Source organism: Macaca fascicularis, chromosome 17, assembly GCF_037993035.2.
Source record: "Macaca fascicularis isolate 582-1 chromosome 17, T2T-MFA8v1.1".
NCBI classification, from domain to species: domain Eukaryota; kingdom Metazoa; phylum Chordata; class Mammalia; order Primates; family Cercopithecidae; genus Macaca; species Macaca fascicularis.
The window spans coordinates 39235520-39250297 of record NC_088391.1 but is presented as its reverse complement, the minus strand read 5'-3'; the positions used below and the strand labels follow the sequence as shown (position 1 = coordinate 39250297).

The 14778-nt window shown below is 32.6% G+C and overlaps 1 protein-coding gene across 2 annotated transcripts in view; it reads left to right on the top strand.

Annotated features, from left to right (window-relative positions):
• DIAPH3 (diaphanous related formin 3) overlaps positions 1-14778 on the top strand; it is a 494792-nt gene that overhangs the window by 331583 nt on the left and 148431 nt on the right. The gene's annotated exons all lie outside the window — the stretch shown is intronic.

Sequence of the window (14778 nt, the reverse complement as noted above, 5' to 3'; positions counted from 1 at the left end):
GGTAAGTCATTTCTGTATTTTAGCAATTGTTTGTGGCGATTAAAAAGTTTTGAGGTGTGAAGAAAAAGAAGGTTGAATTTAAAGAACTGGTTCTTTTTAATCTCAGGAAAACTTTATTGCTGAGGTTGTTGGACTTGGTTATAATTATTTAGTTAGGATTAGATAACCTTTTAATAAAAATAGTATGTTAAAGGAAAACTAGTTTACAAGAAATACACATTTGGTCACAGTTCTAATTTATTTTCTCCACAAATTCAAAGCAATCTGTAAATTATTTTTCACTGTCAGAAATGAATTTGGTTAATAAATATATTTATGATATACCTGTATGTGTCACATACTTTGCAATATATTATTTTAAATTTTGCAATGTTTTGTGAAGCAATATGGCTTAGTGGAACTAGTAAAGACTTTGCTGTCTGAGAGAGCTAGATTTGAATTTTATACGAGTTATGTGTCTATGAAGACTTATTTAACCTTGACCTTCAGTTTCCCCATTTGTTTTAAAAAAGTAATGTGAATTCCTTCTCCATGAAAATGTTTTAAGTATTAAATGATATAATATATAGTTAATGTTTATCATAGGTCCTGGCACATGATAGTTGCTCAATAAATTATGCAGTAAACGGTTAATTCAGCAGGCTTGGGGTGCTCAAAACCTTCATATTCCAGAGAACACTGACCCCTGACTGGCTACTAAGAGACCTAGAAATATCCTGCCTGATAAGGGCATTTTATATACCTGGGGTCTTGGGCCAACCTATATAGATATGCTAACAATGTGATTTATGGTGAACACCTGTTTTGTTTACCTGGGGCCCTGGGCCACACTGTCTCCATTTGACCTCTTACTGAGCTGGAGATAGAATAGCTAAGATTAGTCTTCCAGGCAGTCTATGCTTAAGTGACTGACTCTCAATAATAAAATCCTTGACACCAAGACTCACGGAGGCTTCCCAGGTTTGCAATACTTTGTACATATTGTCACATATTGTTTTGGGGAAGATGAAGCATTGTCTGTTGGACTCCACTGAGAGAGGGCAATGGGAAACTTGGACCTGGTTTCTCCTGAAGTCTGCCCTTTGCACATTTTTTCTTTTAATAGTGTTTGTAATAAACCATCACAGTTAATATAATGGCTTTTCTGAGTTCTATGAGCCTTTCCAGCAAATTATCAAACATGAGGGTGTCTTGGGGACCTCTGACACAATTGTGCATCAAGTATAAAATGGATATATGAAGTAATAATATCCTTCTATTCTGAGTATTTTCTTTAAGCCAGGTGTTCTTCTAAATGCCTTACATATAGTATGTCAGACAAGCCACACAATTCTTCTATGGCAGATAAAGGAGCTGAGGCACAGAGATGGAACATATCCAGCTCAGTGTTGTACTGTTATAAAATGGTCGAACTAGAATTTAAACCCATAAAATCTTCTTTAAAGCCTTCTTTAAGGGCCCTAACTCTTAAACATTATGTCACGCTGCCTCTTGTATTCTACAGTTTATGTTCCATTTCACAAATTATAACACTGACGTTTGGAGGGTTTCCTAATGAGATCAATGCCATATTGATTGTAACGGATCCAGTTGGGATTTGAATCCAGATCCCAACTATGTAAAGTATACATATTTTAGATAGATTATTTACAAACCAAATTATTGTTCCAAAAAAATGACCACTTTTTCTTTTTTTCTGTTGGGAGAGGGGTTAGGTTTCAAGCTAGTCCGGTTTGACACAGCAATAGCAGTCATGCATTTAATAGATGTTCATAGATCTAAAAGGATTAGAGGGTTTTGGCATTCTATGGGTAACTTTGCATTTCATGTGGGCAAGTAGTGGGCAGAGAGAGAAAGTGTTTGAATGAGAAAAGGGTTCCAAAAAGTGGGTAACAGAGTGACAGCTATACTTTGTTTCAGAGTTCTTATGGGTCCTAAAAGTCACTACTACCACACACACATTCATGTGTACACTGCACTAAATTAAAATTAACACTAGATTTAATAAAAAATTATTAAATCTAAACAATAGTATATAAAAGAAATTTTATTTAGGAGATAAATAAGCATGAAGGCTGGAAAGGAAGTGATTGTAACAAGGTGGTGAGATTTTCTACAGGTACTTCATTCTCTTCTATTTTTCTTTCTTTTTTTGGGATAAATATGATTATACTGCTTAAATTTTAAACAAAATATCTCTCTTTGAAGTCTGGAGTGGTAATATTGGCAAAAACTCCTGACAAATAAATGTCTCATTTTGTCAGAGTCTTCTGAGCTCTTGGGTTGCTCTTTAATTCCGTATTATTCAACTTTGAAAACCAGGTTAATATGAGTGAGTCAGTATGGAAATATTAGATCTGTAGCTAAAGAAAGATGTAGAGTTTTATTTGTTGAAGATCTTGTTCTGGAAATCCACAATCATAGGCAAAAATTTTCTTCTTAAAAAGTACTGTTAAAATGTTTCCATTGTTTATCCTCTGGCATTTAGTTATACTTCTGGTCATGAATGAGCAGGTTTTATTATAAGGTGAAGGCTTATTTTTGTATTACATATCGGGGGTTGGAACCACTGTCTTCACTCCATACCTACTCCCCACATTGGCAGTTTTCCATGGAATGTTTTCTCTCAAGTTCAGGCCACTGTACTTAAGTGTTTCCTATGCTTGGAGCACTTTCTCCATACTCTGCCTGGCTAAATTATCATACCCATCCCTCTAATCTCTGTTCAGACATTTCTTCCTTTAGTAAGATCTGTGTCTGTCATATTTATCTTTGTATCTCTAGTGCAATTCATGGCATATAATAGATAAATTTGTTGAGTAACAGATGATCAATGGGTGATTTAATAGCTAACATATATAGAGCTAACCATGCATTTGAAGCTATATTTACTCATTTAATCCTTATGGTAGCAAACAGATATAGTATGCATACTGTTATTATTCCCATTTTTCAAATGAGGAAACAGGTATAGAGAGATCCTGACTTGTCCATCATTACATAGCTGGCAAGGAGCTCAGATGCTTCCCCAGGCTGTCTGACTCCAGCGTCTATACTATACATGGCTGACCTGTGTTAACATCTATAAAATGCATAACTGCTATTGCTGTGTCAAACAGAACTAGCTTGAAACCTAACCCCTCTCCCAATAGAAAAAAAAAAAAAAGAAAAAGTGGCCATTTTTTGGAAAAATCATTTGGTTTGTGAATAATTGATCTAAAATATGTATAATTTAAGATTGTCTTGGGATTTAAACTTAAGCAGTTAAAGGCTGGGTTTAAAAGCTTTCTGCTATACATTTGACTAACTCATACAGTCTCTCCTCAGTGTTTCTGGGATCTTATGACTAATTTGTATAGATACAGCCCTTCGGGTTCATTTTTTTGTTTGCTCTATGAGAGCCTTGTTACAATAGCTAAAGAAGGAACATCTGTTCCAGACTGCTGCCTCAAGCCATGTAGACCAAGGGGGAAAAGTTTCAAAATCTTGTAGCTTCTCTGAGGAACAGCTGTTTACTTTGACAGCAGTTTCAGTCACTCCTCTTCTACTTAAGAATTCTCAACTGGGAATTAATTTTTTTAAACAGTCTACTATAGATAATATGCTCATTGGGAATGGTTCTATTTCGAACTACTGATCAATTTCCCAAGAAATAGGGAGTAAGTTTGCATTGTAATTTTGTTTAGCTTTATGTTTGTTACCATGATCAACAGAACAAAACCAAAACAACTACCATGGTTTGAATAGTTGCTTCTTACTAGATCCAGTGTCCGGTGCTTTGCATGAAGCGTCTCACCTCGTCTTTACAGTGTTTTTTGAGGTCCAGAATGTGACAGGTGAGAGAACTGCAGGGTGGAAAAGCTCCATGTCTTTGCAGAGAAGCTTCAGACTTGGTAGGGCTAAGACTGAATGGAAGCCTGCCTGACTCCAAGGCCTGTTCTTTAACAGCTTCAGGTACATTGCTGCTCAGAGAGTTTGCAAGAAAAGCCAAGGTTGTAATTTTTAAGAGTGTTTTTGATAACTTACTAGAGAGAATCATCACAGGGGCATACTTTATTTTCATACTCCTTGGGTATAATAATTGTCTATTTACATTGATGGGTTCATGACAGAAGAATGTTTTCAGATCTGCTTCTATTTCAAAGCATGAAATGTGTTCTCTTAAAATTAGAGGACTATTAATGTAAAGCCAGGTTGCTGGGATGAAGGATAAGGTGAAGGGTAGAGGGTCAGCATCTTTCCGTAATAGATTTTTATTTACTATAAGACTTGAGTGAAGATAAAAGTTCAGATTGGAGGTACTAGGTGGAAATATCTGACCTCATACTATATGCTGAGTAAATCGGTAGTGTGTCAGGCATCAAGCTTTATACCAAGTGAAGTTCATACCTTTATTCATGTAGTGCTGTATAGCAATAATCATTGTTTTCTATTTGTGACTGGTTTTAGATTCATTACATGCTATTAACCAATCTATTTGTTATTAGCAAATGATATCATGTTTCTACAGGATGAATTGAGCTCATGGAATTTTTGTTGAATCTTGTGAGCAACCTCATCCTCCTTAATCTGTCCAACAGCTGTAGCATGTTCATGTTTGTCCTTGGAGTTTAAACTTAGTTTTTCTGCCTTTCATTGGTCACTGTGGCTTTGAAGCATAATGTATGTACTGTTCCCACTTTCCATTCGTATTAGAAGATTTTGATCTAATTGCTTTTTCTCACATACCCCAAACTACATGGTCTCTTCCTTAATGCTCTGTTATCCGGGTGATGCTTCTCCTAATTAGTACGAGTAGAATCCCGTACTAATTAATCCATTAACCCAACTTTACTGAAAGTTCTTTTACTATTCTCTTTCTTTATCCAGAATTATTAGCACGGTATAACGCTTTTAGCTATTTAAGCAAATTTCATCTGATGTCTTATTTGTTTTGCTTAACATCTCATCTTAAAGAAATTCTTCCTAATGCTTTGATCCTCTTCACACTCCTTTGTTACAGATCTCCTTACAGGTAACCTATTTCAAAATAATTTTTCTACCAAATTATACTTCTTAAAAATGTGTCGTTTTTCTGTTTTAGTTAGACATATGTAGCTATTATGTGGAGTCTCTGAGTTTGCAGTATCACCTATTCTCATAGAGAATACTTTTTTTTATTTCTGTGACTTATTTTTGAGCACATGAACATTTCCTGTTGGGATTTTAAAGTACTGAAAAAGGCCACTACACTCCTTTCTTAATCATAGTTTCTAAGACGTTGAATATCTGGAGACCCCACTTTGAGTTTAGGATTTAGAGGGCAACAAAAAAAAATCCCTGCCTTAAAAAAAGATCATTTTTGCATACAATAGATGGAGAAGCATTATATTGGTATTCTCTTTTTTTGTATATGGGTATAGACATATGTGCCAAACTTTGTAGTTATTATTTTCTAGTTCATAAAATCCAGTCTCTTTCTCCTGTAACTTAATTTCCTATATATAACTCCCATCTGAATTGCCTGTGATGACAATCAAAGAGAGACATGGTTAGTCCTGTTTTCTTCAAATCTTGCATGATTGATGAAACCTGCCTATGATAGGCCTCAGCCAATTCATTTGTTATTAATAGTGATGTTTTGCTGTTTGCCGTTCTAGTGGGAATACAGCAGTGGTTGAGATGCAAGTCCTGGCATCAGAGCACCTTGGAGTTGAGTCCCATCTCTGTAGATTATTAGTGATATGAGTATAGGCAAATTACTTAACCTTACTGAGCCTCAGTTTTCTGATAACAACAGCATGCATCTCTTAGGGATGTTACTTTTTGAAGATCAAATCACATAACATACATATACCTTCAAAACAAGTTATCCATGTACAAATAATAGAAGTCTAGTAATTTTACATTTTCAATCTCATTATAACAGGATCAATACTGTATTTTATCCTTTTTTATTTTTATGCTCCCATATAGAATACTGTGAAATAAATAGCAACCTATTTTGCATGTATAGCTCTGGCTTTAGAGTATTTCTACAGTTTTGTTAAAGTTATGTTTCATTTAGGTAAAAATTTGTCATTCGTGCTGTTTGCCGACTTTAAGTCAATTTTTGGTATATAAAATTGAAATCTATCTTGTGAACAAATATAAAATCAATTATAACTCAGTTAATCTTGCTGCATCTGTTGATCAAGTATAATTTATTATTCTACTGAATTCTCAGACTAAAGTAGTGAAGTGCCAAACAAAAATGAAATCATCCAGTCAGAGGATATTTTTAGTGTAAAATTGTTTTTGATAAGGAGGACAGCCAGAACAAAACTCATTTTGCCAAATCATTTAGATTACACAAATTTGATCCTTGTCAACTCTAAATGCCATTTGTGCTGACTACTATGTGGACCAACTAGATCATCAAAAGGAATGTCAAAGCACTAAGCATTTCCTGTGTGCTCCTAAATCTTGTAGATTGACTCATTATATGTGTTAGAGGAAGGAAAATCATGTACAAGTCCTGTGGTTGAGTGTTGAGCCAGCTTGTGCAATTATAATAGGAAGCATCTTCTATCCTTGCTTAATTTGGTGGGCTTACAACTTGAAAATTGTATTTGGAGTCTTTTCACATAAGACTTATGTCTTCATTAGCACCTTTGTTATTCTGAGATCAAACTTGGAGCTATAATGCTCCAAACCTAGAACAAAATAAATATGCTAACTATAAGACTGTTTTTCTTATTATCCTTTAGTATCTGTTTATTAAGGAATTAGATCAATTTCAGGTGCTGAATATTTTGAGTTTGCAACTTTGAAAAATAATTTAATTCTGATAGGTTCTCCTAATCTTTAAGTTCTTCACAATAAAAACAGACCTTACTAATTGGCTTACTTTTCTTTCTTTCTTGGTAAGATTTATTCTTACTATGCGTTGCTAAATGGGATAATAACTGGATTTGACTGCCAGGTTCTGTATGAGTAAGTGACTGCTAATTTTTATTTCTTTTCCACATTTTAAGTATTTTGTTTGTTCCCTGAAATAATGTAGCAAAAGGTAATGCCTAGATTATTCTAACACGGTAGTGAGAATAAAAATAGATTGATAGTGTAGGGAAAAGAAATCAACTTAATAACTAATACATAATAATAAGATATATTAACTCATGTAATTAAAAAGGTGACATTATCCTAGAATACCACAAACAAAATTGAATAAAATGGTATGTTCTTTGTACATCAGATGCAGTGGCCTTTTCTAGATTATTCTCATACACCCTCACATAGAGACAAGAGGAGAGGGAGAGATAGAGAGGATACAGGTTAAGTTAAGGCTATTTTTTATGTTATATTTTAAACATAATTAGGTTTATGTGGCCAGGCATGGTGGCTCAGGCCCATAATCCCAGCACTTTGGGAGGCCAAGTGCGTGGATCATGAGGTCAGGAGACAGAGACCATCCTGGACAACATGGTGAAACCCCGTCTCTACTAAAATACACACAAAAAAATTTGCCAGGCATGGTAGTGCGCGCCTGTAATCCCAGCTACTCGGGAGGCTGAGGCAGGGGAATCACTTGAACCCAGGAGGCAGAGATTGCAGTGAGCCGATATCGCACCACTGCACTCTAGCCTGGCGACAGTGCGAGACTTTGTCTCAAAAAAAATAAAATAAATAAAAATAAAATAAATAAATAGATAAATTAGGTTCATTTGAGACTAGTGGGACTTTAGTTGGATGTTTGTCTTGAATAGGTGATTAGCAGCAACTCAAAAAACTGCTGCCTTATCAGCAAGCATACCTTTAAGCACACTATGACTGCCATCTTGTGCATAGCTAGCTGTGCTTGTATTTAGCCTCGTAATTGGGAGATAGAAATAATATTTTTATTGTATAGTACTTCCGAACAAAAGGGAACAGAACACACAATGGGAAATCAAATTATACTCTGGGAAAAACCTTATTACAAACATCTTATACTTTATCTATTAAAGAAATGTGAATAGGTTGAAGTATCTCATTTACTTGAAAATTTTGAGAAGTGTGGAAGGAATTGCAAAGAAACTCATAGCAAAGTTAAGAAGGACCAGTAATGTTACATCCCTGATGGGTTAATAAGTAATTTGTTGTTTTTGCCTGAGACCGATTTCACAATAAATAGCAACTTAAGCTGAGACAGTTTACTAATCAGCACCTGCACATCCTTTGGGATATTCTAGTTTGTTCCTCAAAGGATAGTTTCCCATTTTCATAAGTTTCACGGTCATAAAAGTTCAACTAATAGCAACGCATATTGAATGTTAAGATGATGAATTGTTTGTGCCAGAGCACAGTATATCATGTTCTCCTGTTTTCATTGATAGCAGTTTTTTAATTGGATTTGGTAATACTAGAAGAATTATTTTGATTAATTTTACTGTCATTAAAGATTTTTTTCTAAAACATCTACCTTGTAATTATTACAATAAACTTATTTTCCACAAAGTAGCTATAATTTATTGTTTGTTTTTGGCACTTTGGGAAAATTTTTACAGTTTTACATTTAGTTACCAAAGAAAATAATTTTAATGGAAAACTGAAAAGTGGATCACATAATTTCTATATTCTTACAGACTTTGGTGACTAGTATTAATGTTTTAAATTTTTTTCCTGTTCCACTACAGGAATATTTATGAGAATACAGAAATGTATTTTTAAGGATTTTTTTCCAAATTAAAATATTTTCCACTTATTCCTAAAGCTGAAGTCATCAGGAGTTCCTAGAAAGTAGTAATTAAGTATGGTGAAGCATTGCCTTTTCTTAAAGTTAAATAACCCTAAGCAAGGTGTTTAGTGGGAATGTGTGAGACCTGCATGTGCTTGTTTACCTTGAGAAAATTAGTCTTGTTTTCATAGTACCTAACAGTCACTCCCCTGGAAAACATGGAGATTTAAGTTAGGTTTGTCTAATCTAATCTCATGTAGTTGAATACTTAGGAAAAAGTAAAGATTTTCGAGTTGAGTGAAATCTGTGCGAAAGAGATCCCTGACTTGTATAGCTTGAGTATCCATTAATATTGAATGAAATAGAACTCTGAACAAGAAGACACTCATAAGCTTTTCAACTTTTTTTTCAAATAATTAAATCTCCGAGTTTTCCGTGCCACAAAAATATACAGGATATCATGTTGAAAAATGTTGAGCTGGATAGGTGAATCTATTTAAATGGACTAAGACTCAAATAGAGATGAAGTACGATCAAAAAGTCAGAATCTATGGCAGCCTACTTGTATTTAATGCTATCATTTTTATGTTTCATGTTTTATTAAAATTTTATTTTATAACATAAAATTAGACTGATATACCTGTCAAGTAAAGGCATATTTGGAATATAGGCTGTTTATGATGCTTTTTTTGGAAGGAGGGGAAAATACACATTGATACTTTAAATTGTACTTTTAGGGAAAATTATAAAACAAATGTTAATTGTATTATTGGGCAGTGTTTTAAGTTAATTTTTTAGGAATGTCTAATTTCAAGTGAAAGCAGTACTTTTGTGGAGAAAACACAAGAGAGCTAACTCTTATTTTCCAGAATGAAATATCATAATGAACATTAGATTTAGAATATTAAAAACAATGTGCATATATATGTAAATTAAATCTTTAGAGGTATAATAGCTAGACTTGAGGTTGAGAACTACATCTTGCCTTCCATATTTAATTCGCCACTATAGCTTCCCTGCCAAGTGATACAGCTTGTATTGGATGCAACCATTTTACTCCTGATCAACTCAATGTACCATCGTATTCCAACATCTCTGAATAGAAAGCATTCATATTCTCATAGGAACTATGAAAATTGGCACTCCCCCATATGTTTGATGGAAGCATATATAATTGATAAAAGCCAGAAAATGTTTTTTCTTGAATTGTTGCTGGATAAATGTGTTTGAGGCATTTCATTAATGATATTGTAATAATAAAAAAATTATTGATGTTATTATAAAGAAATAATACTTGTTAACATTTATATAAGGCTAAAATTTATGTGTGAAGCAATGATATAAGCTATTTACATGTTTTATCTCATTTATTTCTTAAAATATCCTTATATTGCAGGTACTATTTTGTCCATGTTACAGTAGAGGAAACTGAGACATAGTCACACAGCTATTTAGTGCTAGGTGGTTATTTAAACCAAACAATATAATTTCAATTTCTACCCCCTTATAATTATACTGTCTTTATAATATGCAGCAATAAGCTCAGATCGATTTTTTTTTTACAACTTCTAAAAGTGGCGAAATGTCATACTTAATGTATTCTTGAAGACATTGATCTTCAGTTCCACAGTCTTTTTTTTTTGAGTGCTTGTTCAGGACTCATATGATATGGCTGTCCAATTACCTTTTTTTTTTTTTTTTTTTTTTTTTCGGTTTATAACCTTTGGGTCATGAAACACACATGTATAAAGTATCCCCCAAAATACATAGTGAATAAGAGCTGCTGCATTATATGAACATTTTTAAAAAATAAGATCTCTGTGTTGTTCAACCCTATAAAACAGTATACTTTTGAGGACTTTGCTTATCACAATACAATTTACTAGGGACTCTTAAAAATCCATGCCACCAAAATACAACAAACTATTTTAAAAACGTGGCTGTCCTGTGAGAAAATTAGGGAAATCTCCAAGGCAAAAGTAGTTAAAGAGAAAGAATGAAGTTGAAACCTGAACAATAAGCACAGGTGAGCAAAGGGGAAAACTAGGCTTGCCCTGGGAAATGAAAAACAAGACTACAACTTGGTGAATACAATGAATAAAACGTTTACAATAAACCTGTGACAAAAGCAAATTAAAGTTATTCAGGTTAGAAATGATCCTTGGTTATTTACAGAAGCAAATTCAAATCTGTGCCAGAGGACCTACAATTTAGATCCTCAAGAGTCTCACAAATTAAGTTCAATTAAGTGAGAACACTCAATCGTAACCACCAAACATACAAAGAAACCAGGGATTGTGTGGTGAAATGATCAGAAAAAGTTAATACATATAGGCCTCCAAGACCCCAGGTATTTAGTATCAATATATGAAATATTTAAGGAAATTTAACATTAAAGTTTTAAAAAGAGAAAAAGCAACAGGAGAACACTAAAAATGAACAATTTTGAAAAAAACAAATAGAATGTATGGAAATGAAAGTGTGATGGTTGAAATTAAACATTCAGTGGATTAAAGAGCAGGTTATGTTCACTTAAGGATAGAAATGGTGAATTGCACAATACCTCTGAATAAATTGTCCAGAGTGCAAACCGGGGAGACGGTATAATTAGAAGTGTAAAATACTTCTTAAGAAACATGGGGAACAGGATGAGAAGGCCTACCACTTGTATAATTAAAGTCTCAGAAGAATAGACTCAAAAAGAATGAAAGACAATATTCAAAATGGTGGCTAAGAATTTTCCAGATCAGGAATCCATAGAATAGGAAATACAACTTATACCAAGCCAGATAAATAAAATGAGACTCACTTCAAATAAATAATGAAGCTGCAGAACACTAAAGTCAAAAAGATTTGCAGCCAGAGAGAAAAGATATGACCCCCAACGCAACAACAATTAGATACAGATTACTTTTCTGCAAAAATGGAAGGCTAAGGAGAGTGAGATCTTTAAGTGATGCACAAACATAAATGTTCTTCTAATTTAGGTCATACAGCAAAAGATCTTTATAGAGCACAGGTGGAATTATCTACTATCTGTAGATAAACAAAAAACAAGAGTGTTTTTCATCAACATCTTTATGTTAAAAGATTTTTTTTAAGAGACTGTCAAACATTTTCTTAAGTAGCCAGATAGTAAATATTTCAGGTTTGCAGGCAATACAGTCTCTGTTGCAACTCTCATGTAACAGTGCAAAAGCAGCTATGCCCAATATGTAAATAAACAGCTGTGGCTATGTACCAGTAAAACTTTATTTACAGAATACATGGTCAATCTAAGGATTGTAGTTTGCTAGCTTCTGCTTTAAAGGTTGTATTTTAAGAAGCAACAAATTAAAAAAAAAAAAAAAAAAAAGAAGAAGAAAAAGATTTGAGAGATAAGAAGCCATAGCTATTATGAAAACAAATGTAAAGAAAGTACACAATAAAACAATGTTATATAAATTTATAAATTGAGTGAGAGAGATTTAGAATTTGGGTTTTGTTTATTCAAGGGAGAAAGGGAGATATAGATATTAATTAACTTTAGGTCTAGTTAAGTTGCTAATTTGTGTAATAAAAATACAAGGATAACCAGTGAAAGGATAGAAATATCAAGTATAAATTCTAAACTGTAGTGAGAGAAATAGACTAAGAAAGACACACCAACAAAAAAAAAATGAGGAAAAATAAAAGTAATTGCATAGCTAAAGCTAGACAAATAGATGGAAACAAACATTTTATAAATCACAATAATTTTTTTAAAGGACTGTAATATCATATAAAAAATAAAATCTAGTTTTATGCTCTTTATAAGAGACCCCCCTGTAACCTATGGATATAGAAATGTTTGAAGTAACAGGACAGTTAATGAAATATAAGGCAAATATTAATCAAAAGGAAGAGGGAAACTATGTTAATAGGTACAGTTGACTCAAGACATTAATTACTTCATGACAACAAAAAGCTTAATTCACCTGAAAGATACAACAATTTAAAAATGGCATGTGCTTAATAACATAGCCCCAAAATGACATTGTAAAAATTAATAAACTATATGGATAAGTTGACAGATTTAGGATTGTGTTAGGAAATTTCAACAAAGTTCTCTAACTTAACTGATAAGCAGAAAAATATAATTAAAGACAAGGGTTAAACAATTAACAGACTTGATTTGATTAGTGTATATAGAATTCAAACTCAATAATTAAAGAATACACATTTTTTCATGTACAAGTTGAACTTTTATAAAATTGGTTATGTACTAGAGACCATGAAATAAATCTCAATACATTTTTCAGTTGTCAGTTTTATTTATTTATTGACCACAATGACATGAAATTAGAAATACAATTAAAAGGATGAAATTTTAAAACCTCTATTTTGAAAATTCTAAAAACACATTTAAAAAGCCATATGTCAAAGATGAAATTATGGAAAACAATTATACTTGAACAATATTAAAAATACCCCACTTTAGAATTTGCTGGATGCAGTAAAAGTAGTATAAAGAAATTTATACCATATGTGCTTAAGAGAACAAGTCAAATGTTCCTACATAAAGAAAAGATAAATATTTAAGGTTATGGATGTTCCATTTACCCTGATTTGATCTTTGTACATTATATAAATATATCAGATTATATGCACCCCCAAAATATGTACATGTATTATGTGTCAATAAAAAAGCTTTTATCAGAAAGACTTAAAGATATAAGCATCTGACTTTAGAAATTTAAAAAGGATTTATATGATCCTAGAGAAAACAGAAGGAGGGATATGAAAGATTAAATGAAAGAAAAAGTGACATAAACTTAACAGGCAAAAATGAGGTTATTCTGAAAAGACAAGTTAATTCGATATATTGCTAAAAAGATTAATCAAGAAAAAAGAGAAGAAAAATATTGAGAATGTAAAAAGGAATGTAACTAAAGATACAGAAAATAGTAGAAAGAGAAGAGCTTTCTATAAAAATTTGTAGGATAGTATTGGAAAAGGTGAATGAAATGGGTAAGTTCCTAGAAAAAAATAACTTATTGAAATTACTTTAAAAGAAATAGAAAGCACGAATAGTTCTATAACTAATTTTTATTTTCATGACTTTTAATCTTCAAAATAAATACTTGGCCTAGAAGTTTTTCAGATACATTTTACCAAATTTTAATGAAATGATTATCTCAAACAAATGGAATACAAAAATGTATTTTATGACTAAATGTTCAAAAAGATAAATTCTTCCTGTCCAAGTTGAGTTTATCCCAGAAGTGAAATTATGGCTTAATATTAGAATATTCATAAATATAATTTACTATATTGAGTCTAATGGGAAAAAAATTGTGAAATTTCTCTCAGTCAAGTCAGAAAATCCTACTCAGATTTCAAAACAAGAACCATGAACTAATTTAGCCCTTCACCCTACTCCGAAGTAGGAAAGGAGTCAAAGGAAACCCTTTAACCTAATACTTGGAATCTAACTCCTAGTCAGTATAGTAAGATAAGACAAGTAGGAGTTGAAAATGTAAAGATTGAAAAGGGAGAAAATCAAGCTGACATTATAGCACTCTAAGAATAGCAAAAACAAATCCTATAGAAAAACTATCAGAAATAATAAAAATTATCAGTAGTATATATAAAAATTACATTTTTTAGGCTGGGTGAGGTGGCTCATCCCTGTAATCCCAGCACATTGGGAGGCTAAGGTGAGAGGATCGCTTGAACCCAGGAGTTCAAGACCAGCTTAGACAATATTATCAAGACCCCCATCTCTACATAAAGTAAAAATTACCTTTTTATATGTTATAAAACAATAGAAAGCATAATTTTTAAAGAAGGCACCATTTGCAATAGCAAAAGAAATGTAAGGTACAGAGAGTAAATCTAACAAAAATGTCCAAGACCTGAATGGAGAAAATGAGTTTTTTTTCTAAAGGCTTTTTTAAAGATCCAAGTTAATAAAAAGCCACATGCTGTTCACAGATACAAGACTCAAAATTGTGAAGATACCAATTAAAAATCCTTATAGTCCTTTTCAACAAAACTTAACAAGTCTATTCTAAAATATAGATGGAAGAGCAAAGGCCCAAGGACATGGAAGACGTTCCTAAGTAAGAAAAATAAAATGT